This window comes from Periplaneta americana, chromosome 4 (genome assembly GCF_040183065.1).
Source record: "Periplaneta americana isolate PAMFEO1 chromosome 4, P.americana_PAMFEO1_priV1, whole genome shotgun sequence".
Lineage (NCBI taxonomy): Eukaryota > Metazoa > Arthropoda > Insecta > Blattodea > Blattidae > Periplaneta > Periplaneta americana.
The window spans coordinates 120,595,109-120,622,820 of NC_091120.1; the positions used below are offsets into that span (position 1 = coordinate 120,595,109).

The following is a 27,712-nucleotide window of genomic DNA, read 5'->3' on the forward strand; positions in this document are numbered from 1 at the left end:
AAACTTTAGCTTTCTACAGAGTTATAAGTGAGTCAGAAGGAACATGTTGAAATTAAAATGAAGACCTTTTTGTAGCAATGAAGTGGCATGAACTAATATCCTACGATCATATTATTGTGCTGCTCTTTAGTAACACATTCTTAAATTGACTCAGTGTCGGCTAAGAGTGTGCACAGAATGAGTGGGTAAGAGTGCGCGAGTTATATTCAAGTTACGAAGAATTTGGAGTATTTGTATGCGATTATTATTCTCGAGCCCTTTTTTGTAATTATTGTCTCTTATTTCTCGTTTCTACAATTATTGTAGTTAAATTTATTACTAAATCTCATATTTCTGTTGTGGGCATTGTGCTCTAGAATAGTGTAAAAAAAGTCACTTATAAGTGTATTAAAAGCCTGAAAATTTCTGTCTGCCTTAAAAGTTTCTCATATAAAACAAATTGTTTTGGCGTGAATTCAAATGTTTGTATTATAACTTAATCACTGCAAACTCTTTATCCTTACTCTTACCCGCTTGTGCGGCTAAGAGTGTGCATTTGCCGCCTTTAAAAAATATCAAATTCCATTTGTTTGCTATCTTCTGCTAAAGTCCATCTGCTGAATTTATAATTCGTATAATATTGTCATTCATGAAACAATTTATATATATATATATATATATATATATATATATATATATATATATATATATATATATATATATTTAATCTATAATACAATAGATTTCACAGACAATAATACACTAGGTGTGCACAGTTATCTTTCTTTACCTTACAATAAATTAATTTCTCTATACCCTGATTTAGCTAACATAAGTATAATTAAATTTAAACTAAAAATTAAAGAAATTATTAAGAGAACTTGACATAGGCTAGAGTTCGATAATTAATTGCTAAATATTAGTCTTATATTATTACACTTGTGAATATTGGTTATAAACATTTCCAGTTGTGATTTTTCTTTATCATATAGGCTCTTGTTTTTGTAATCTGTGCTATTTTATTGCTTATATTAATTGTTTATCTTGCCTTCTTCTTACTGCTTATTACAGTGCGGTTTTGAACTCCCGACCAAAAGCGTTTGCTCATACGGGAGTAAATTGTTTAATATTTGTATTTTATGCATGTAATATGTTTAATGTATCTTTTTAATATGTATAAATAAATAAATAAATAAATAAATAAATAAATAAATAAATAAATAAATAAAAATTATATATATATAACTTAAAACAACTCATAACAGGTAAAACCAAATCTAAACTGAAACCAAAATATCAATTCTTATACTTGAAATACTAACCTGCCAGTAATTTTCTATCGGCTGATGCTTAGAGTAATAAAGAAATGAAAGGTACAGACATCTTACCTTTCAACAAACTCACGAATACGGGATAAACCTAATGACCTAGAGCTCTTTTCTGATCTTCAAGAATGGAAAGTAAAAAAGATTTCTATAGACTCTTTAAGAATTCCAGTATACAGTTACCCACTTTTTTTTTTGCTATTTTTCCCTCCATTTAATATATTTTCATGATAAAAAAATGAAGAGTCATGGAACATTTTCACACTCATATTCGTTAATAGCATATGCGAATTGACTTAAAATGCCTATTTTCATCCATGTTACAAAGTCCTTGCCGACCATTGTTATAGAAGTCACCACGAAATAAACTTTCCACTGCAACGAAACAAGCTCAACTGAATCTGATTGGTTCTGGGAAGCATGTGATTTCGTTCTACTGCGAACTTCTGGGCAACCGCGTTCCTACTTGGCGCCAGTTAGTATAGTCAACGAGTTAGAAAGAGAAAGATATAGAGTGGTCATTGCGCCGCCATGTTTGAAGAAAATTGAACGACCGTCGGTAATGAACTTATGCGCCCAAAACAAAGTGGGCGTGGTGATAACTGACATTAGAATCGTCAGCTGTCTTAATTTCGTTTGCATAAATCAGTTAAACTGAAGTGGAAAAACCTAGTATTTCGTCAAATACGTGCTAGGAACTTAATCTAAACTTATGTACGCTAAATTTAAAACACTTGAGCTATTCCTAGAAGGAATGCTCAAAAGAATAACATAAGCAAAATTGTCATGTAGTATGACAAGAAGTCCTAGCAAATATACTGAAGAAAATGTTAATATTCCTAGGTTCTTTTAAATGCGACCTGCAAGATTGCCTATAAAATGAACGAGTATGATTCGGATGATTTTATTAAATTGTTTTCCCAGTCTCTACACGTTGCAAAACTATTTACTATGCCATAAGATATAGAATGAAAGTAGGCCCTATATGTAGTAAACAACCTTTACCTCCAAGCTTGTAACGTGGGTGAAACATGACAAAACACCCTTTCAGTTTTTTTGTTACAGTAAAGTATAATTATTATCGAAATGTGAACGTGAGGCCAACAGCCGGCTGGTCTGTCTGAGCCTTTAAAGGGCTGTGGCACCACAGATAATTATTAGTGTATAATTGAGCACCCACGTACAATAATGGGGTAAGTAGTTACGAAATATATTCATACTTACCCCATTATTGCACGTGGGTGCTCAATTATGTTCTTTCATGTCCTTCCAGTCAAAATACTAACAACAATACGACCTACCCCAGAGTTTTGCGTTATTTTGGATACGAGTGTCGAAATACAATTTTAATATTTGATTGCTATTACTAGGTTTGAAACGGAATTGTAGCGGTTTTATCCTTATTTAGTTTAACTTTATTACTAGTGAACCATTTATTTGATTAATCGTTTGTCTTCGAAATAGGCCTACTTCTTATAAGCTACAGCTCATCGTCTTCTTGTATAAGCAGTAAGGACAGAAGGAGCAGAAATAAAGGATGCCGGTGACGAAATACAGTTTTAATATTGTATTGTATTTGTTTTTCACTGGGTCTGAAACGGAATTGTATTGGTTTTATCCGTATTTAGTTTAAGTACATTACCAGTGAACCATTTATTTTGTTTATGCCGGGCGTTGTTACACATTTATGCATGAAAAAAATGCTGCTAATTAACAAAACTATGGACTTAACTTCATAAAATTTACATGAAATATGATATATCAGTTGTCTTTTTCCTTTTGACATTGCAGTTATATGCAGCACACACAATAGGCATGTTTTTTCTTCGTTTTTTTGTACTCCTTACTTCCGTTAAATAACATTGTAAGCAGACGAATTTTTACAAAGGCGGGCGCTTAGCTCAGATCTGCCGTGTTTCGCGGTGGCACCGCAAAGAGCGCTGTACAGGACAACATGGCCACTCTATAGTCTTCTCTTTCTATCTCGTTGAGTATAGTCCTTCCTTAAAGATACTACACAATATGTCGCTTCCCCTCCCGCAGCTGTAAAGGGGCAGCAAAGGTATTGTATCGTAGGAGTGAGTACACAGTACACATGCCTTTCAGTGTTTTGTCGCGTCAAACTTGCAATTAGAATTCATTCGTCTCGTGTGTGACAGAAAACTGCAACCGCAATACAAGGAGAAGGATAAGTTATTGTTAACTATCACTTAATCGCTCCCGCTTCCCTCAGTTACGTAGTTTCGGCGCAGACGTCATTCCAATATTTGGAAGTACTACATACAAACACATGTAAACAGTTTTTTTCCAGAATGAATCACAATAAAACTAAACCGACATCCCATTCGACAGATGAACATATCACGTCCAAAATGAGATTTGCTAAGAGTGTTTTTATCTAACGCCGCGAATATTGACGTGTAGTCATTTGAGCCTCTGCCTACTTTTCAAATCCAACAATTACGTCATTTTATGAAACAAACAGCACCCTACTGAATGCCCTTCATTTGTAGCTAAAACAAACTTAATTTATAGCTGGAAACTATCTAAGTTCAAAAATAGTAAGTCTAGTGCATTCCTAACTTATTTTTTATTTTTATTTTTTTCATTTATGCACTCCTAAGTATATTTGCTGTTTTAAGTAATAACCCTTGTAGTTCATAAGAATTAACGTTTTAATTTAAAACAAGTTTGTAATGGTTAAGTTAAAAGAAGGTCATTTTATGTTATCGTCAATTTTATTATAACGTTTCATTGTTCAAAAGGGAAATTCAAATGTCTTCTTTAGGCCTAACTATTGCACGAAAATAAAAAACTGTTTACTTTGTGTTGGTATTTAAGCTCCTTTTTTTTTTTTTTTTTTTTTTTTTTTTTTTCAGAAGATAATGTTACATATTCATGGAAATATGAATATTACTGTTCTTAATTCAAGCATTATACATTTATTTGTAAGTAGTTTGTAGTCATATTTACGTTAAGTAAAATCTTTCCCGTCCCTTCCCTTTGCGGTGGATGCTCTCCTCTCCTTCGTCTGACAAAGTACCCGCAGTAGCATTACAGTGTTCGCTATTTCCTAAAAGTCTGACAAGGCTAGTATACCCGATGGTGACAGGCGGTTCATCCTAACACAGTCCTCACAGAATGAGACTCTATCCCCTGAGGTGTACGTGATAAGCCCCAGAGCCCGGAGCCCCAAGCCCTTAAATCTTATATCAGCATCGGAGGATGTACTACTCTCAAGACTTCACTCTACCCTATTTTTAACTATTGCAGATGATGGATGAAATAAAGAGGATAAATGAAAGAGGGAATTAGATTCAACGGAAAGGACCCTCTGCAATGTCCGTTTGTGCACCACAAATTCCATCACGACCAGGCCGGGGATCGAATTCTGGTCATCTGTATGGAAGACCAGTGCGCTACTGCTGAGCCACGGACGCGCACTAAATCTGTATTACTCAGATTCATTTAATACAAATACAAATACAGACAAAGTGCCGACAATTTAATCAATCCGTTCTCACTCTTGCGAGAACTGTGTGACACCATTAAACATGTATGTCATGTGACCTGTATGGGCAAAGACATCTTTAAGACAACACCAAAAAATAGGGACGCACACACAGCCCTTGCGTTGGGGAGAAAAATTTTCACTTACTTGCCGGGAATCGGACTTTGTTTCCCTAGCTTTGTAAATATGAACGTTACCGCTTGAGATACCGAAATTCATAAGCACAAATTAAGAACGTAATTTCTTATGTGATCTAGATACTTTCCAATGGCGTACAGATTCTAACATTTGATACGATGTGGTACTGTTATTCTTTCCTTTCTCTCGAATTTTATTGTGCAACAAAATAATTTGTTGTAGGCCAGTTGGAATGTAAGAAGATATAGAACCGAGAAATATGTTAATTGCTTTCACTAATATAGGTGCTATTAATAATTAGTGAAAGTTCAGTAAATCAAGTTACACAGAAAAGACTACAGTTCTTAATTAGATTACCAACACTACACACGCCAAATCAAATATAATGTGTAATTTGTAATTGATGGAGGATAATATTAAAATGGATTTGAGGGAGGTGGGATATGATGATAGGGACTGGATTAATCTTGTACAGGATAGGGATCGATGCCGGACTTATGTGAGGGCGGCAATGGACCTGCGGGTTCCTTAAAAGCCATTTGTAAGTAAGTATTAATTTCGATAACTTTTATAGAGACTTAGCGTAGGCTCACAATTGCAATTTGTAATCACGCGACTGCTTAGCCGCAAAACTCATATGCGACTATAAATATATAGCCCTAATCGCAACGATTTAAAAAAAATGCAACCAGATCTAGTATTTTAGTGGCGACGCGACTGTCGCTATCTGGAATGAATCATCACATTATATACACAGACCTGTACACATTAGCGACAGTTTAGTGGTAGGTTATCTGCAATTAAATGTAGTGTGTACATTGTCTGACGATATCGTTTTATAGTGTCGATTTAATGTGTCTGACCAAGAATCAAACGGTGACGATGGTCTGTAAATAGTGTGCTTGATACTGAGAGAAAAATAATAGAGATAGGAAAGACTAGCAGTTTATAAAATTCAGTTAAACGTGTATTGTGACCGCAATGAAGTCTAATCCTTTGCTTAAAATCGGATGCACGCAATAATGGTGTCTCTGTCGTTTTCTTTTGGCACGGAACAAAAGAGCCATCACGAAAGTGGTTTCACTGAAATCCATAGCAATTTATTGGTCGCAGTGCTTTCATAGCAATTTATGTCAATAGAGTTCTGCGACAGCAATTTTTCAGATGCAGCGACAAAGAATCGCAAATGCGCACCTTGCCTATGGGATAAGTTTTGATTACAGTACTTAAAATAGTTGATTTAGACACATTCATCGAACTGCGATATTTTCAGCATCATTAATACCAAAAATTGTTCTTTAAGCATGCTGTCGGTCTGTTTGTCAATGTATAATATTTTCTTCTAAACTATTGCATGCTCATTTTTCATGATTACTATCTAAAAATTAATTAATCTTATTGCTTTATTCCAATAATCTATACTAATAATAAATCTGTAGCCGAAATTTTTCTGGTAATTTTCGATTTTCCAAAAATGATTGGTCCTAACATATATAATTAATCACCTTGAAACCGAAAATCGCTTTTTTGAAATTTTTGTTTGTATGTCTGTCTGTCTGTCTGTCTGTATGTTTGTTACCTTTTCACGCGATAATGGATGAAGGGATTTCGATGAAAATTGGAATATAAATTATGTTCGTTGTAACTTAGATTTTAGGCTATATGGCATTCAAAATACATTATTTAAAAGGGGGGTTATAAGGGGGCCTGAATTAAATAAATCGAAATATCTCGCTTATTATTGATTTCTGTGAAAAATGTTACGTAGCAAAGGTTTCTTTAAAAATAATTTGCGATAAGTTTTATTCCTTGAAAAATTTTGATAGGACTGATATTTAATGAGATAAATGAGTTTTAAAATTAAAATAACTGCCATCTAAGGCCGTATAATGAAATAAAAAAACAAATGACTTCGTCTATAAGGGGCCTTGGACAGCAACAATCGAAAGCTATGAAAGATAGCCTACAGAGAATGTTTCAATGTTTGTATGAAGTAATATCGGAAGCTAAATTAACCGATTTGTATAATTAATTATTATTTCACCATTGGAAAGTGTAGTTTCTCTAGATGGACATAATGCTATAATGTTATTACAGTAACTTCAGATATAATATAATGTAATATAATATTAGTGCATTATGCAACGAGCCTATAATGATAGTAATTAAGAAGCGAGTATGGATGTTTATGAAACGAGCGCAAGCGAGTTTCATAATTTTCATACGAGCTTCTTAATTACCATTATAGGCGAGTTTCATACGACTTTTTAATCTCGACCATTTTTTTTTAATTTTCGTTGGTTATTTAACGACGCTGTATCAACTACTAGGTTATTTAGCGTCGATGAGATTGGTGATGGCGAGATGATATTTGGCGAGATGAGGCCGAGGATTCGCCATAGATTAACTTGCATTCACATTACGGTTGGGGAAAACCTCGGAAAAAATCCAACCAGGTAATCAGCCCAAGCGGGGATCGAACCCACGCCCGAACGCAACTTCAGACCGGCAGGCAAGCGCCTTAACCGACTGAGCCACGCCGGTGGCTCCGACCATATTTCTAACTTGAAATTATTCAGATGTATACATTTTATTTGTATCTGACAAGATCGGAAGTGACCTTGTTCTAGGTCGTGAATTGTGAGATGTGCGCAGACGCGAAAGTATTGATTTTGTCCGAGAAACAATAATGTCATTGATCTTGATGTAATGCAGAGAATGTATAACCTGGAAATTGATTTAGAATTGAAAAACGAGATGACAAATTTAATTTATTTGAATATTATTTACAATTAACGCTAATTATAATAGTAACAGAACATAACCTTCTGCGACAGTATTGGATTTCCAGCCTCCGTGACTTTTCGCTAATTCTCTTTCGATTGCATATCCGAGAATAATCGATACTTGCGGTTTTATAACGGTACAAAGCTGACTTGTCATTGGCTGAACACCTGTAAGCTGAGTTGTCATTGGCTGAACACCTGTACTTTAATGACATGCATTAAAGGACTGCTACCAGGTGTATAATTACTACATTTCGGCATGGTCGAGCATAAAATATAATATAATATAATATAATATAATATAATATAATATAATATAATATAATATAATATAATATAATATAATATAATATAATACAATATAATATAATATAATCAATGAAATAAAATTAATTAATCAAAATAGATTACATTGCAATAAATTAAGAGCAATTTAAAATTAATTGAATTAATTGGAAATAAATTAGTTCAATTAAGATCGCAGGGTCGAGGTGGTTATACTGCATGTCACACCAGTCCAAGCTCTGTGTGAGTGGGTTATTCACATCAGATTGGAGCAGATGCGGTGCGATCAACACGAACATTTGCTCAGCCCACGGTGTTAGGTCCATGGGCGTGAATTTGAACTGCCACTGGGGGAGACCCTGGTGTACCCGCATCATGCGGAAGTACTGCGTGAAGTCTGCAGCCAGGTAGTGCCACTCGAAACTTCTGTCCAGCAGCCAGATCTTGGGGTCCTCTCGTTTTAGATCGGATTCGCACTCGCTCTTGTGAATGTACACCAGACACACCTTTCCGATGCCTTGGCAAGCGTCCAGTTCGAAGATCTTGCACTTGACGCCGAAGTTGGGGCACTGCCTGGGGTCGTCCTGCTCGCTGCAGATCTCGATGTCCAGCAGCGTGGGGCATTCCGCATCGCCCATGCTCTTGACGCCGGCCAGCCGTCGTAACTCAGACATAGAGTTGATCTTCATGTTGCCGATGGGGAGCACCTCGCCTTGTGGATATTCTCGACCATGGCTTCATTAAAGATCGGACATCCCCTCTCCTTTCTTCGTGGAAGTTTTGTTCTTGCGAACTTTCTACCCGTGCTCAAGCAGGTACGCTACACATTAAATGAGAAAGATCTCTTCTAACGAATTAGAGTTAGGAAATGATCCCAGGATGGAGGCAGCATTCCCTCGCTGAACTGCTATTCCAATGCGTTGACGAAGGAAATTGATACATCTAGGATCGCCGGTACGGGACAGTAGGCGTGTACCAATTTGGGTGAGTAGATCTTTAGCGTCTCTACACCACGGACCAAAGGTCTCAACTGCAAAAGCGACGAAGATTTAATTTGATGTTAAATGTTCATATTTGCGTCGTTTAGCATGATAAGCGGATTCAGCAGCAGATCCGGCACAATTGACAGAAGATTTTAAATGGGAAAGGGCTAATGTATCTACACATGTAAAATCCCAGATGAGTGATTTACCTTTGGACCAAGGAATTAATGTCAAGCCGTCAGGTCGTTTACCATCCGACCGGCTAATACCAGATGGTTCAAGAAGAGTTGGAATGTCACAGGAGGTTAAAGATCTACTAATGATGTTATTAATAGCAGAATGCCTAGGAATGCGACCTTTACTTCTAGCACAGCTTAAGGCATGATGTCCAAAGGAATCCACAGTCTCTCCGCATATACATTGGTGTACATGGCAAATTTTGCAGCCCAGACGGAATGCAGTAGCGATTTGGAAAGATTTACCGTCCATCAAGGTACCAACATAGGAGGAAGGCAGAGCATGGAGCCAAGATCCAGATTCCTTCTCTTGGAGAGCTTTAATACGAGCGATGTCCTTGTCAGATGTGAAAGAGGATATAAGAGAATCAAGTATTTGACCTGCAATAATCTCATCCCAGGCTTTTTGAATGGCTGGATTCTGGGGAGGAGCAAAGTTATTCGTTTTTTGGTACCACTTATTTAAAGCTTCAGGAACATAGCAAATGTCGACAGCATCACTGTAAATAGGGAAAATAAATTTGATGAAGTCAATAACGCCAAAGACTGAAGATAAAAAGCTGGTATACAAATATCATTAAGTGTACGAATACCGAGGCCTCCTAATTTAATTGGGAGAGAAGCCTGTACCCAACTGTCGTTGTCAAAAGAAGTATTTAAAATAGATTGCAAAGACTGCTTTAATAAATCATCTGCCTGCTGGAGAAAAGTAGGAAAAAGAAATAAGGGTGTAGTTCTTAAAAAATAAGTGAATTTAGGGATTAATAGGCAATTTTTGACAATGAAATAAGAGACTTGGGGGTGAAAATGTTCAAGACGACCAAACAGAGTTTTCAGGAGCTCCAATTTTTGAGTAGCTATTTCATCAACAGAATCTAAAAAGATGGGAGAACCCAGGACGGACAGATTTGACTTTGTGACAGTTTTAATGCCAGGAGCAATATTCTGGAAAGAAGATAAAATATTTGGGTTAATAGCAGAACAAAAATAAATTTCACATTTATTAGGATTAATCTCAAGACCAAGTTCGGAACCAAGATGAATGATTTTCTGTAGATCACAAAGAACATCATGGGAATCTCCTGCTAAAGTCCCATCATCCAAATAAAAGAGATTTAAGTCACTAGTTAATTTTTGGATGAGGGAGTGGACTGTAAGACTGAAGAGTAAAGGCCCTAAAGGGTCTCCCTGCTGACAGCCTCTTTGTGATAAAATAATTTTGGAATTAAAAAATAGATTGGACGAATATCTGTAAGACTGCCAAACAAAAGGGTAAAAACTGGGGAATTTTTCTAAAAAAGAGTTTAACATGATATCACGTTCAATGCTGTTAAATGCGTTCTTAAAATCTATCTTCAATAGAATTTTATCTGAGTTATCATAAGTATGTAAGAAGGATCGTACAGAGTGTATAACAGATTCACAACCTTTAGGAGAACCAAATCCTAGTTGATGAGGTCGAAAAATATGACCACTTTCAGTCTTAATAGCGTGACAAATAATTTTAGAAACAAGGCGCCTGAAAGTATTACCTATTGCGATTGGGCGTATGCCACCGTTAGGTTTATTACCTGCAAGCAAAGAGGCACCAAAGAAATTTGTACGTACATTATCATTTAATTTACCTTGAGACAAAAAATTGCAGAGATTAGTTATGGATGAAAGGAGCTTTTTACCAGAGTCACCAGCTGAAATGGACACTAAATCAACTAGATGCTGAGGTCGCAGACCATCAATACCAGAAGCAGATCCTTGAGGGAAACTTTTAATGGCGTGTAGGACATCAGATTCAGAAAAAGATGGGTGATTAGCAGTAATAACAGGAGCATCAGGAAAAGTAGATGGTCGAGAAGGGGGCGGGTGTTTTGATAATAATTCTTCGTAAGTAAGTTGATTGTATTCAGCTATCCCCATATCGGATGATAATATACGAACAGCGTTGCGAATGTCTCCTTCAGCAATTTTCCTCTCTATACGTTGCGCCAGGGAGATATGTGGTGACTTCTTCTCAGTACGAATAGACTCGGTGAAAGAAGGATTTTGAAAATTGTTTATGTTTTCCTTAATCTTGGAGATTAGTGATTTATTAGAGACTTTTCAGGAACACGAAGAGCAATGTAAGCGTAAAGCATTAAATTGACCCAATGGGCTTCGGAATTAAACGTTATACAAAGGTCAATCAGATGTCGAAGTCGGTCCGCAGCCAATGGGCGAGCTCCCTTGGGGATTCTGCGTATGACAGCAACAGATTTCTTGCACTGTATGAGTATGGAGTGAAGCTCTTCGTGGGTGATATTTGAGGATGGAATTGCATCTTGAATGTCAAAATGCACACGTGAGTGATGAATGCGCAGACCATGAGTACCTCTAAAATGTCTAGTATCACCTGATGGACAATGTGGGCATGGAATATATTCATCAGGTTCAGTGATAGCACTAATATGTGTAGAAATATCAGAAGAACTTCCTGCTGCAGATGAGGTAATATACAGCGAAGAATCTTCTGATGTATGACATCTCGAAACGTGGGTATTGATGCCTCATGAGTAAAAGATTTACCACATAAATTACAAGTCACAGAAGAAATGTTAGTAGATTCAAAAGGAGTACACAGAGGGATGTTGGTTGACATCACTGATAAATTAAAGTAAAACGCGTAAATAAACTAGACGAAGACGAAAGCTGAATGAAATTAATTAGTTAATTAATAATTTTAAGCACTGTTGCTATGTAAAATCAACAAGTCTGTAAAGTCACTAGAAAACACACTGAATTACTTGAATATTCACATGACGAAAAACATTCCTAATACACACATGAAGAAACAAAATAAGTAAGTCTTCAGGTAATCAAGAGTTAATCCAGTTAAGGATATTATTCACATAATAATAAACGTTTGAAATGAAAGAGAAAACAAAGCACACATTATTAAATCATGGCCTTCTATATTCCAATCTATTTTGATTAATTAATTTTATTTCATTGATTTAATATATATTAATTATATTGTTTAAAAAAAAATTAATGAAAAATAGTCACATCACGTTGTTTTTAAATATAATATAATATAATATAATATAATATAATATAATATAATATAATATAATATAATATAATATAATATAATATTATACAATATATTTTAAGTTATTTGAAGGGTTCAGAACCATAGTGGGCCAAACGCCATTTACTGAATACGTAGAAAACAAGGGTTAAAATTAAGTTATTACCATAATTCAATGGAAACCTATAACAAGTAAAATAAAGTATACACATTAAATCTAAATGATGTCAATGTTCATTAAACTATGGTTGCATGTAATAAAAATTAGAAACGTGTTAAAGAAATTGTCATTGCACCAATGAGTGATCTCTGGACCAAAATGATCGCATTTTAATTATTTGGATGCAATTTAAATTAAGTAACATATTAAACGATTTATCCTCCTATCAAACACGAATGTTCCCTGGATCAAATGTCCTATTTTAATTATGTAATTACTTTATATTTATTTCTAATGGGTGCAGCGGAGCGCACGGGTACGGCTAGTAATATAGACCGTTATTTCCTCATAATCGGCTATTATTCCAAATAAGACTATATGAACCCAATATCCCAATATCCATAGTGATTATTTATAGGGTAGAGATGATTGGAGAGGGGCCTGGCAATTTATCAGTTATTAAAGATAGCACTCTTTATTGTTATTTTGAAACATATGTAACCTACTCTCATGTCGTTTTCTATGTTCTAGCGTTTACCGTGTCTGCTATTGAACTCGATTTGTACGGGTTAAAACCTGGCTGAGAATGACATAAATAATTCTTACCATGGCTCTTTTTGGAAGGAAAATAAATCTGGAAGGTCTATATCATCAATCTACATATAAGAGAGTTTTGTGACTGAATAGAGAAGCTCTTATAGATAAATGTCCCCTATAGTCCTGTGAGATTACAGCCAAACCAGTGTTCGAAGATTTTATTTGGAGGTTGTCCAAAATATAATGCATGGTCTTTCAAAAGCCATGTGTCACTTAAATGTAGTTAGGTACAAAATTAAGTGTAGTGAGTAGGCTAGGAATACTGTTTTAAAAGAGTTAATAATTTTAAATTTCATATTTGCCTTACAAGAAACTACAACAATTTGCGACGATATTAGAGGATATCCGGACATTTCTTTTGGATGCATGCTTGACTACAGCGCTCTCTTATGCTCAAATTAGGAAAATATAAATAAAATTCTGGCTTCGTTAAGAAGGTGCTGAAATACATCTGTAAGGTTGAAACTTGTGTAAGCCGTCGGGCGGTGTTAACAATGTTAAATATTCAGGTGTGTAAAGAAGCAAAAATGTTGTATAGACTAGAAGATATAGAGGACTACGTTTGTAAAATATAAAATTATAAAGATATGCTACCAGATTGCTGCAGCACGAATCATTGCAGGTAGGCCTATGTTATGTGATTTCAATTCCTGCTCACATAGCTGGTGGTGGTTAAGAAGGTGGCTTCGTTAAGAAGGTGCTGAAATACATCTGTAAGGTTGAAACTTGTGTAAGCCGTCGGGCGGTGTTAACAATGTTAAATATTCAGGTGTGTAAAGAAGCAAAAATGTTGTATAGACTAGAAGATATAGAGGACTACGTTTGTAAAATATAAAATTATAAAGATATGCTACCAGATTGCTGCAGCACGAATCATTGCAGGTAGGCCTATGTTATGTGATTTCAATTCCTGCTCACATAGCTGGTGGTGTGGGATAACATCTGGGAGAAATATTTTATGGGAGAAGGATCAGAAGAGATTTAGTTTCATAGCCTCCAAGGGCTCCACAATTGTAATATCCAGATTTTGGGTAAGGGAAAAAGATCATGAGACAATTGATGTACTCCGAAACTGTGTTTTTATCGAGATAAAAATTGTACTCCAAGTTACAAGTGCTGAGCTGCTCCAGAGTTCATGTTTATACATTTAGAAAAAGAAGAATAAAATATGTAAAACTATTAAACGTTTCTAGCGTTCAATTGCCTTGATGAAATTATACTTGTTTTCAGTCTTTCAAATGAATAAATGAGTTAATCATATTGTCGCTACCAGTTGAGATTTTTGGCACATATTCGTTCAGAGCCTCAACGTTGTCACAAGTATATTTCAAGCTAGATTGCTGCGGAGTGTTTGGATATATTTATTATTGAACAGCAATCTAATGATGATATTTGAAGTATGATGAGTGTAATATGTAGCTATTCGGCGAAGTATTCAACGGAGGGGAAAGGAACTTGCCACTCTATCCAATTATCTCCTGGCCTATTTGCCTTATAAGTGGTGCCTTGTAGTATCACTTGAGAGGTTCAGACCTGCCTTCGGACAGTTGACTAAACAACAACAATGATATAAATACAATAGTAGACAGAGTTATACGCAAAGTGACATATAACTTACGTTATCTGCCTTGTACTATACACTTGGGGTCTGCCGTTAGCCGTCCACATCTGTCACTGCTCGTCCTGTGCAATATATATATATATATATATATATATATATATATATATATATATAATATTGTATTATATTAATAAAATAAAAATGGATAATAAATCAAAGTTAATGAATAATAAAAATGCACAAAAATTAATAAATATTAAATACTGTACATAAAATATGACATTATGTCTACTTACTTAATACAAATATATTGTTCAAAGTGACTAACCTCCGCTTGTGAAGATGTTTTGGAACTTAATTTCAAGCCCAGTCGAATGTCATTAACCCTTTCGTCTGTAATTTCTTTTTTATTTACAATAGTCCTGCTTTTTTTTATTACAGATAGCTTCCATAGATCTCCACTTACGAAAAAGTTCCTAAGCGTACCATTGTGAAGGATCTCGTATTTCCGGATACTCTCTTCTAACATTTCGCTTCAATTTCTTGTAACCTTTCTTTCTCACTAAATCTTGCACAATAAAATTCTCTGAGCTACATTGGAAGCCATTTCACTTTCTTTATTTGCCAAACACTTACATTCCTCACAAGTAACGTTACAAAGAACGCAATACGCTTTCAATAGGCCTACATCCCATTTAACAGAACTAGGCATGGGCTGCTGGCAGGATTTCCCGCCACACTTTCTCGCAATATTCGTGACATTGTAGGCGCGTCTGAGAACTCCACCGCTCGTTGGATCTCACGATATTTTACTATCTCCAAAATAATGTTGCCAATTCATCTCTAGCAGACACTTCATGAGAAATCGCAATGAATGATTTTTGTTCCGGTCTCACTTCACGTGTCAATGCTTTACTCGCCACTCCTTTGGCTTATATTCTCTCCTGTTTTCTGGATTTAAAAACTGAAAATCAGTTTTGTAGTAGTGGGTAATGTGAGTTGTTGACAATGTCATCAAATTAAAAAGTTTGATCCCACATATAGCAACGAAAGTTCACCAAACATTCATACAAGTCAACATTCGATCATATCATACCTGAAAAATAACTAATCATTTAGGCCTATTGTGTGTGGAATTTATTACAGGTTTGAAAGGTTTAAAAAAGTGAAAACTGCCTTAAACGTGTAAATTTAATAAAAATGTCACAACAATTCCACATTCTTGTGGAATTTTACACACATTGGTTGTTGAAAAAAATTTTTTTTTAAGAAACTGAACACGGCAAACTTATGATAGCTTTTACTCTTCCTATTGCAAGAAGTGTGAGACACTATTGTAATGCATCAAAATAGTTATTTACGATACAAGTGTTAAAATGGCATCTCAATTTGTGAATAGAAATGTTTGCGAAATGAAGCCGCAGGCTAAAAACGCAATATTCAGAACAAAACAATTTTAACATGTATCATACACAACTTTTTAGTATTTATAGATACTTTAGATAGTTTAACAATTTCATTTACTTATATTAGTTGAATTGAATTATATTGTGCTATCTGGTGGAACATTTTTACTCCTTGCTCGGCACAGAAGAATATCGTCGTTGTTCCTGCAATAACTCCTATGTGACATAGTTATCGATTTTCTGATTTTTGCTCTATTAAATACCTTAAATAGTGATACAGCAAACAATAAAATCTCCTGTATGTAATTATATTTCTTTGTTTCGAAAATGTCAGAATTCACAGTCTCCTATGTACGGCTGCCATAGGATGAATAAATTTTTTTTCTCTTCCTACTGAACAATTTTGTATTTTTCACATAGGAGTTATTGCAGTAACAACGACGATATGCAGTATGCTAGAACAAAGGTTATTAAGGGCGATATCATACATATTGTTGTGGTTTATTGAATACAGGAGACATGGATTAATAAGCAATATTGTCCGAGTGAAATGACTGATTAGAGATGATAACACTTTATTATTTATGTTATGTTCATTTCAATAGGGATAAAATCAGCAATTTCCTAATGCAAATCTCATACCAACATTTCGACTGCCACATTTAACAGATTGTTGTAGTGCATTTACTGTAACAGATAATTCTCCTAACAATAAGTCCATTCTAGTCTTAAAATACAGTGATAAGACTTTTTCAAAAATGTTATGACAAGTTGGGAATGAATGAATTGAAATGTTAAGGAACAAAGTCGTCACGGTCTTCAGTTTCAACTCATTTTCTACCAAGATTTCACTTTTGTTTCTAAAATATTTTTCTGCATTTAGGATATCAAACACAGATTTACAAGGTTATACAAGTGGCATTTCCTTGTACGACTTGAAGAGACACTAATATGCTAATAAAAGTTATAGATTCATCCCTGTTATCAGTTATTAGAGATGAAAAACAGTTTCCAAAATACTATATGACTTATTTTGTTTTATTTTGATCAAAACTGAACCCAACAAATAGTAAAAAGCATGTTGTTCACTTAAGTTAATATTTATATTTTCAGTTAAATTACAATAATATCAATTTCCTTTTGCTCACATTCATCTACACTAGGCCTTTCTCATTGGGGTTTACTTATATCTGTACCTAGAAACTCAACTAATTGCTCAGAATCGAAAACTGCGTAACTTTCATATGTCGTTTGTGAGAAAAACTGAGAAAAAAATATTAATCGTAATACAATTTTGAATTCGTTTGAATCCGGGATTGAATTTCGGTAGCAGACAATAGAAAATAAATTTTCTAACGCATCCTGCCTGCATCTACCCAGCATAAGATATTTGAAGTTCGCTTTAAGACAATTTTATTTAATATCAATAACTGTTTTTGATGTCAATATTATACCAGGTTGGAGTGGTTTACAACGTCCGCTTTTGCCCACCTTGATATTTTCAATTATAATTATGTCACTGAAAAAATTAATCATTGAGGTATATTCTCCCTATTGTTTGTGACTTAATTCTAGTTCTGTTGATGTTGTTTTCCTATTTCTTTCTTCTTTCTTTATTTATGTCTCCCTGAGGCAGCAGAAAAAAATGTGATATTATTTTCTGACCTTTGAGAGCAGTTTACTGCACAACACAGCATTCTTGAAGACAGCAATGAAATATTATACTAGAAAACTGTGTTCCTATGCAAATCTTGCGTTGTATTAAGTCTCCCCTAGAGTAAATGTGGCCGCCACGTCGGCATTTGTCAGATCAAAAGAATGCAGTACTCTCCTATATGGACTCCAAGCCACCGGGCGTGACTCAGTCGGTTAATACGCTTGCCTGCCAGTCTAAAGTTGCGTTCGGGAGTGGGTTCGATCCCCGCTTGGGCTGATTACCTGGTTGGGTTTTTTTTCCGAGGTTTTCCCCAACCGTAAGGTGAATGCCAGGTTATCTATGGTGAATCCTGGGCCTCATCTCGCCGAATACCATCTCGCTATCACCAATCTCATCGACGCTAAATAACCTAGTAGTTGATACAGCGTCGTTAAATAACCAACTTAAAAATACATTGATTCTGAGGTAAATATGCATTGAATGCCATCTGGCGGTATATTTATGAAACATTATGACTGTAATATCAAAGTATCGTTCGAAAATTAATGATAATTCTGAAAATGAACTGGAAGAAATAAAAAAAAGCTCCCTAAAGATTATTTGAATTAATACCAGCAAAAGTGTGGAAACAATATAATAGGCCAATATCATAAAATAAATTTATAAAATGTTGCAAGATAAAGAATATTCTAATTAATATACAGCGAAAATATTCTTTCCACTCATTCAGACGTTGCTTAAAACCCCTAATTTACTTCCCATAAATCCTGCCAAGAGTGTTACCAGTAGACCCTAGTAAAAAGTTATACATCAATAAAATAATAGTTGTTGAAGAAATGTACGTATATAATATGTAGCCTATACGTTCTTAATAAAAACATTTAAAGTAGGCCTGTCATTGAATCAATTTATTGATCGATTACGATTTCTGTCGTGTGACATGGTGGGAAACATTGACAATCGTTGAAAGTCAATGTTAAAATTACCTTTCGTACTAACGTTAAAAGTATTTTTCTCAATATCCACTGTAATAGTCAATTTTTAACACGTTTGCCAACATTAAGAGATCTAATTTTAGGAATGGCTGTCTAAAAATATTTTCGATACTTTTATATTTTAAATAAAATATGCAATGAAGCAGAAAGAAGGATCGTGAAGGTTAAACATTTTTTATCTAACTTAAAATATAAATTAATAGTTAAACATCATAATCATTATCATCAACGTCAAGGATTGTTTCTTTCTGGATACGTTCCGATTCCAAACTTTTAAACTTCTACCAATAAGTTATTGGTCTGCCCCTCATTTCAAAGGCCTTCCGAAATGTCTCCTTCCAGCTGGTATTTTAGTACAGTAGTAGGCCTACATGCGGTGTCTGCTATGTTCTACATTGCTCGATTTTTGTTTTTACTTCGTCTGCTGATAATTTTATTCTTTTCTTATGTTTTCATTTCTTTTTTGTCAAGCAATCTATGGCTCCCAACTGCTCTTAGAAATTTCATTTCTAAAATTGAATTTTCAGTATATGAAATTTCTTCATATTTCTGGCTTTTGTTCCATTTAATGATGTTAGAATATTATTACTTCATACTGCTATTAATAAAGAAACAGTACTATTACCATAACCATCACCACTTATAATAATAATAATAATAATAATAATAATAATAATAATAATAATAATAATAAATAATAATGACTCATTATTAAAATTATAGCGATGATGATAGGGTAACAACAGTTCAATAATAATAACCTGCCTGCTAAACGATTTCCCAAGAGTGTAAAATCAGACACGACAATGTATTAACAAATATTCTTCATAAGTTCCAAGTATAATTTATTGAAAGAAAAATTTCATCCCACAAATAAAACCCAATTTAAGCGCTAGAAACTACTACATTTGGATGAACGTTTGAAAAGGAACATTAACAAGTAAAACAAATACACAATTTTATTGTCCTGACATAACAAGCGAACAATGTAAGAATAGGTGTGTTTATTAAAAATAGATGTAATTATACCAGCTTGAAATCCCGTACTGAAACAAGATTGCACGATATATGAACTTTTTTTTATATAAATAACACATTGATGAAAAATGAAGAAAATAGGCATGCATTCAGCCTGTCGTCATCAGCTACAGAAGTTGCATCATGCTCCTCCATGTAAGGCTCTGGAAATCGTGTAAGTACAGAAAAATGCACAGGAAAGTAATAATTTTCGTCACCAGCAGCGTCATTCAAGAATTGGATTCTTTGGCCATTCTATCTTCATTGTTATGCATATCGTTAACCTTGTGAAGGCGCTTACAGCCAGTGGCAATGTAGTCGGCATCTCACAAGGCCACAGAGAGAAAATACAAGGCTTGGTACCAAGCCCAGTTCCTTTAAGAGAGGGACATACGAGTATCTCCACATCTCTTCCAGAAATCGAACTTCGTTCGTTGAATGTAGCTCAAAAAGCTACATGAGCCATAACGAATAATGATGATGATGATGATAATAATAATAATAATAATAATAATAATAATAATAATAATAATAAAATAAGACTTTATAGAATTTAGAAAACATTTTCCAGACCAGTTCTTTAATATGGTAGTGAAGCATGAACCATTTGTAAAAAAGATGAAAGGCAGAGGAAATAAGATGTATGTGCGCACAGCAGGCTACACTCATTTAGATCACAAACGCAATACAAACAGTTTAGAAGAACTACATGTGCAATCTATTTTGGGACAAATAAAAAATTATCGTAATAGCTGGACACAATATGTTTTCAGGATATCTCCCACCAAGATTCCTCTGCAACTATTTATTAAACTAAGTTACCAACTATGATGGAAAGAAGTTTGAGTAGATCTTTGAAGCGCTGGAGTGAGAACGTTACAGGCCACTTGCCTAATACCGGGAAGGCGGATAACGGTGATTATGATGAAAGTAATAATAATACGCCTACTTAGGCTCAGAGAGACGGATCTACAATTTTCCCATTTTTTAACTGACACAACTGCAAGAAACCAGGAATTGAGGTCTATCTGAGGATCAGACAAACGTATCTGTATCTTAACTAGTTCCAATTTTAGGTGCTAGCGTATCTACATTTGATGAATAATAGCATGGATCAGACAAACGTAAAAGCTTATCCGTCTTTAGATTCTAAAAAGCATTGCCAATTAATGTAATATTTGGAACGTAACAGCGCTTACGTTTCTCTGATCCTAGATAAATAGTTATGGTTCACGCCATTCCTCTTAAACGTATCGACTAATAGCTATGTTCTTTCTCAACAGTGCATTAATTTAAATGATGATTTGTATCAAGAAGAGTGTCATGCAGAAGGGAGGGTAGCAGAGAAATTATGGTTCTATCGGCAAATATTCAAAACAGAATTCAATCTGAAATTTCATAGGCCTCGAAATGATGTGTGATAAGTGTTTAAAATTTGCATATCTTTCTCCAGAAGAAAAAAAGATGACGTTTTGGAAAGGGAATAGGGATATCACATTAAAAAAAAAGAAATAGCAAGAGACTCAAAAAATGTTCAGAAAGAAAAGGCCAAAAAGGTAAAAGTGTGTTCGTCCATTTCAACTGACTTGGAAGCTGTGCTTTCATGTCCAAAAATAAATTCAAGGTCAATTTTCTGCAAGAGGAGATTATCTGTTTATAATCTTACTGTTCTAGTGTAGAGGTAAACAAAGCTTATTGCTACGTGTGGGACGAAACGATCTGAAAAAGAGACTCGATAGATATGGCTTCATGTGTATGGAATTTCCTAAAAATCAAAGAGGTGGGAAAGAAGTAACCTTGTTTTCCGTCACATGTGGGGGCCAGAATAGGAATGTCAACTTCAGTACTATGTATTTACATGCACTGAATGTAATGGATATTCTTATAATTAACCAGTGTTTCTTCGAGTCCTGACATTCATGTGTGGAAGTGCACTCTGTCCATGCTAAGATAGAAAGAAGAAATACTGGAAGGTATACCATTGTGAGAATGAGATCAGACAAGTATATGGTAATAAAGATGGATACCACTCACTTTTTATATTTGAGCAAACTCCATAAGAAGATGATAAATGATAACAAAACTGCAGAAAATAGTGATACTGTACCCTGGTTGAAGATGGCTTAAATGAAATACCGGAAAAAAGTTCGTTGCACGATATTCTACTAATAGGCCTATTCCTACATTGACGCATTCCAGGTTCTACGAACCCAGGTAGGAGCTGGTCTACGAATGTCATCAGAGTCTGAAAACAAAATTATTCTTTGCCCCACTTATGATGGCCCCCTCTGCATAAACAGAAAAAAAAAAGAAAAAAATTTCCTAGATTTGTGTCATAAGGATATAAACCCCTTAGGTACCATGGATTCTACCAGGGTCTTAATACTTCTGACCTCGTGGGGGATGAGGCTGTGGAGGATGACTAGGAGTAAAAGACATAGCCAATTTTATTTTAGTTTTCATTACACATTTATTAAATTAATTGGAAGTATGATTATTCTGGTATTAATTTATTAGTTTCTCAGTGAAGTATGTAATGTTCATTTAACTATATTCTGTACTTTATTAATGCTTATTTTTTAAGTTTAGATCAGGTATCAATTAATGAACGATGTAGTAGAGCCTAAATAATATTATTAACAAATAATTTTGTTTAGCTGAATATTCTGTACTATATTTGTTAGATAAAAAAAACCTGTAATGCCATTTACCTCATAATTTATTATCTCAAGTTCAAAGTCCTGTAGATTATTAACGTTTAGGAAAACAATTCATGGACTTTCACTATTGTATTGTACTGGTCTGTATAAAAACCAACTGTATTGAAGAGGAGTCTTTATTACTGTATTTCAGTCTCTGAATCCCACAGACTCATGTTTATACAATTCATGATCAGCAGCTGCAATGAAATTAGATCTCTACACTGTGTTCCAAAATGTCTGACAGGAGACGTAAACATTGTCGGCAGAGGTGGGGAGGCGCATAATTTCTATTCAACTAATGGCAGAGGTCACAGTCCAAGGCTTATCTTGACATTGGGCGGACAGAACGCTTCAGACCAGCCAATTTCAAGATAAGCGTGGGATGTGATCTCTGCCATTGGTTGTTAAGCAATTATCCGCCTTCCTACGTGTGCCGACAATGTTTACGTCTCCTGTCAGACATTATAGAACGCAGTATAATGTTACTTAATACTGTAATGTCTTTGTTTGATTGCCATAAGCTGAACAGCAATTTTGAATTTGTTAAGAATCAGACAAACGTATCTACATACATAAATTAAAATAATAGTTTATTACAACTTAATAAGTGGCAGAGGAGTAACACTTTCAAGTCATAACATCATAAAATTAAGTGTAATAAAGATTTACAGCAGAATATTCGATGGAAAAATATTACAAAGTGTCCAATTTCTAAGAGCAAACCTTTAAGTCCTTTTATCTCAAAACTATGATTTTGTAGATACGTCTCTCTGATCCTAAGTAGGCGAATAATAATAATAATAATAATAATAATAATAATAATAATAATAATAATAATAATAATAATAATAACCATCACCATTAGTTCTACAGCTCAATTTGAGCTTCGACTTGCCTCAGAATCTTCCAATTTTTGACAACTATCCACCATCTTCCGTTACAAGCTTTCTCAGGTCTTACAAGACTCAGTCCATCATCGCAACCTTGGACGTCTCAAAATCCTTATTTCTTCATGTTTACTCTCCATGTCTTCCTCGTGCTCAGTTTAAAAAAAAAATATTATTATTATTATTATTATTATTATTATTATTATTATGATTATTATTATCATTATTATTATTATTATACCTAATATAAACGTTTAAGCGAAAGTGAACAATATGACCGAAGTCAAACGATCTACAGGAAATTTTATTAAAGAAATAGGTATAAATCTAGAAGACTAGAATCCAAGACTAGAACAAATGATTAGCTACCAACGCTCCTCGGCGTGATCCATGGGTTAAGAATCGGGAGTCATGCACTCGGACTACGTAAGAATCCCGTTTAGGCTTGGGATTTTTCTGTGATTTTCCCAAACTGGAATGTAAACGTCAGTCATATAATGGTATAGCGAATGTTCGGTTTCATCCCGAACTCCACAGATATTAGGCTATATAGCCAGCGTCATTAAACAACCAATTGAAATATACAGTAAATGAGTATTATCTTAAGAATACTAGTTTTTTAATCGAGGCGGTTCTTCCCACAATCTGCCTCATAAATAAAAAAAAAAAGATTTAGTGGTAGGCCTACCCTGGTTTTCTTTGTTAGGCGTATAAATAATTATATCATAAGCAAATGTGTCAAAACCTCTTTTTTCGCACAAAAATCTGTAACGAAAATTGTATTGTTATTCCGAAACTTGTCTTCTTCATCGTATTTGTCATTTCGTAACTCGCTTAAAAAAATACAATCAACCAATAAATACGAGAATTTTCGACACGTGAGAATATGACGTCACACTTTTCCCGCATTTGTGTTGGCTGTTGTCAGTCTGTCAGTCAGTGTAACAAAATCATTATTATTATTTGAAAGATTCTTTTGTGTGATCTGACCAGGTAACTGAATTATTAACGTAGCCTACATACATGCTCAGGATTAATATTTAGAGGATGATAGAGAGTATCACGCTTGCTACTAAAGGCAAAGGAAGGCGATGCATGAAAAACGATCCAGATTCCTGGAAAATAAAGCAGGAGAAGAAGATAAGGAAATAATCCAGTAGAACAAGAGAAATTATTATTCAAACATTCAAAAATCTTCAAATTAGAAAGGGATTTCTCTGTAAATAATAATTGGATATTGGCTGCTGAAAATATGCTGAAGAAACTTAGATACATCGTGGCATTTCAAATTCTTCTCTGCGAAACGATTCTTTATTAGTAGAAGTCAGGGACGGTGCCATGAGGTTTAATCTGGGTGGGCAGAGGTGGTGGGGCGAGACATTAGCTTGGTGTGGTTGTGTTAAAGTGATTTTGTTAGATGTTAATGTTGTAATGAGGCAACTATTCTCGTTTGAAAAAATGTCCATGCACTCACATACGTATTTAATATTTTATGAATGAATTCATTATATATATATATATATATATATATATATATATATATATATATATATATTAACATCTAACTAAATCACTTTAACACAACCACACCAAGTTAATGTCTCGCCCCACCACCTCTGCCCACCCAAATTAAAAATCGTTTTTCATGCATCGTCTTCCTTTGCCTTTAGTAGCAAGAGTGATTTCTCTGTCATCCTCTAAATATTAATCGTGAGCATGTATGTAGGCCTACGTTACCAATTCAGTTACGTAGTCAAATCACACAAAAAATCTTTCAAATAATAATAATGATTGTGTTTTATATATATGTATATATATATATATATATATATATATATATATATATATATATATATATATATATATATATATAGGCCTATATGTTTTCACCCAATATTCTTTTGAGAAGATTAAATCCATATGTAGATGAAATTATTGGGGATCATCAGTGCGGTTTCAGGCGTAGCAGATCGACTACTGATCAGATTTTGTATTCGACAAATATTGGAGGAAAAAATGGGAGTGTAAGAGTACAGTAGGCCTACATCAGTTATTCATAGATTTCAAAAAGTCATATGACTCAGTTAAGAGAGAAGTTTTATGCAATATTCTTATTGAATTTGGTATTCTCAGGCAGGGCCGCCAACAGGATTTATGGGCCCAGTGCAATATTGTGCTCGGGCCCCGTTAAAAAAATTAAAAAATGACAAGTTAATAATTATTCTGACCATAATAATTATTTGCAAAATAAATAAAATATAACCCCACACACAGATACGAATCTAAAAGTATACACTTTTGCTACATTGAAAACTTTTAGCAAAACTTCACATTAGCACAATATATTACGCTTCTTTTTCAGTAGGGCCTACATAGTATGTTTCGTGACGAAACTTTCGTCTTTTCGTTGTCGTTTGTTTCGTTTCGTTTTCATAAAACATTATTCTTAAACAGCTGTAATTTCTGACTTGCAGGCCAACATCAACAAACAACTCTCCTTGACTTCATTGATGCAAAATCATCACTTATATAATCAAAATTCAAATACTTAGCAAGATCGCTCTCCAGATTAAAGAGGCCAAGGTTGCTGAGTCTTTCTTGACACATTATTACTCTGAATACATTTCTATTTCCTTCATTTTGTTTGAAGTTGATGTGAAATTGAGCGTTGTTTGTGAAGGTGCAGAAAATAAACCAGTCTCAAGTCCGTCTGTTCAGGCTGTCAAAATGAAGACAGTTCATGCTTAGAAGTGAATACTGATGGTTGTGGCTGTTTAGAAAAAAAATTCTGATAACAGTAGTATTGAATCAGAATAAGCAAACAATAGTAAAAATGATGTGTTAATACGTGCAAGTGAAACAAGTTCACACACACCAGTTCCTAACTCCGAGTCATGGCAAGTAACATGCGACCTTGGAAAACTAAAAAAGTAGCAGACAAATTGTGTCATTGAATGTGTTGTTGGAAAATGTACTCCCAACCTGCCTAATAATCTTCTAAGTGACGGAACAAGAGCCTTTGCAGTATTGTTTTCAAAACTCAAGAATGGAGAATGTGTTCCCAGAGACTGGCTACTGTGGAGTGAAACAAATCAGTCACTGTACTATTTTCCCTGATTTGTTTCACTCCACACTAGCCAGTCTCTGGGAACACATTCTCCATTCTTGAGTTTTGAAAATAGCCTACTGTAATACTCAGTGGCGGCTCGTAAACTTGTGGATTGGGACAGCTGCAGTAGATTTCGGTGCATACAAATTTCCCTTCTTGATACCATTACTAATAAGTATAGAACAAAAATAAATGCACTACATATCGAAAAACCAAAACTTCCTGAATTAATTGGGAGATGTCTGTGGCACCATTTGCTAATCCCTAAGAAAAACTAACATCATCGATTTCAGTCTGAATTTCAGATCGGCAGACACTCAACTTTCAATCTACCAGTTCATTCTGAATTGTCTTAGAATAACGTTAAACAATGGCATGTTCCAAATGATTTTTGAGAGGCTCGTTTAGATTAGTCACGAACTGTACAACCCACGAAACACATCAGGGTTCTTCGAATCGTTTTTTCATCATGTCCCCTAAGGGGAAGTTCATATTGGCCATAAAATTTGAAACAATCAATATTTTTGTTTAAATAATTTCACGATTTTTTTCTCACTTCTTCATTATGTTTGAGAATGTTTGTTCTGTTCGTTTCACTTAATTGCACAGCAGTATGAGTAGCGTAATATAGCCAATGAAACAACATTTTTCAGGTGAGACTGCGAAGATTCGTGCATTTTGCTTTTTTAGGGGCAAATGTCCTAAATCTGTCACACCACTCCTAGTCCATGCAGCATCACCACCGAAAAGGAGGCAAGGAAAACAAAATATAGATTTTTTTTGTTCACATCCACGTAACCACAAATGCTTAGCGTAAATTTCATTGTTTTTTTTTATTATCCAATTTAATAAACCCTATTTCACCCTGAGGTATATTAGGGTTATAGTTGGTATCAAAATACATATGTTATAAGCAATAAATAATAATAAAATTATAATACTAAATTGTGGTCAAGGTTACAATTCACATGAATTATGTACAAGAATGCACCTTAAAGAAAGAATGGATCGTTTCATAAAGCCTCAAGGCATGTTGTGAAACTTGGACTCTCACTCTGAGAGAGGAACATAGGTTCAGGGTGTTTGAGAATAAGGTGCTAAGGAAAATATTTGGGGCTAAGCGGGATGAAGTTACAGGAGAATGGAGAAAGTTACACAACACAGAACTGCACGCATTGTATTCTTCACCTGACATAATTAGGAACATTAAATCCAGACGTTTGAGATGGGCAGGGCATGTAGCACGTATGGGCGAATCCAGAAATGCATATAGAGTGTTAGTTGGGAGACCGGAGGGAAAAAGACCTTTAGGGA

General features: G+C 34.6%; 1 protein-coding gene across 3 annotated transcripts in view; it reads left to right on the top strand.

The window, feature by feature from the left end:
• LOC138698156 (alpha-tocopherol transfer protein-like) overlaps window positions 1-27,712 on the top strand; it is a 251,949-nt gene that overhangs the window by 58,750 nt on the left and 165,487 nt on the right. The window lies entirely within an intron of this gene.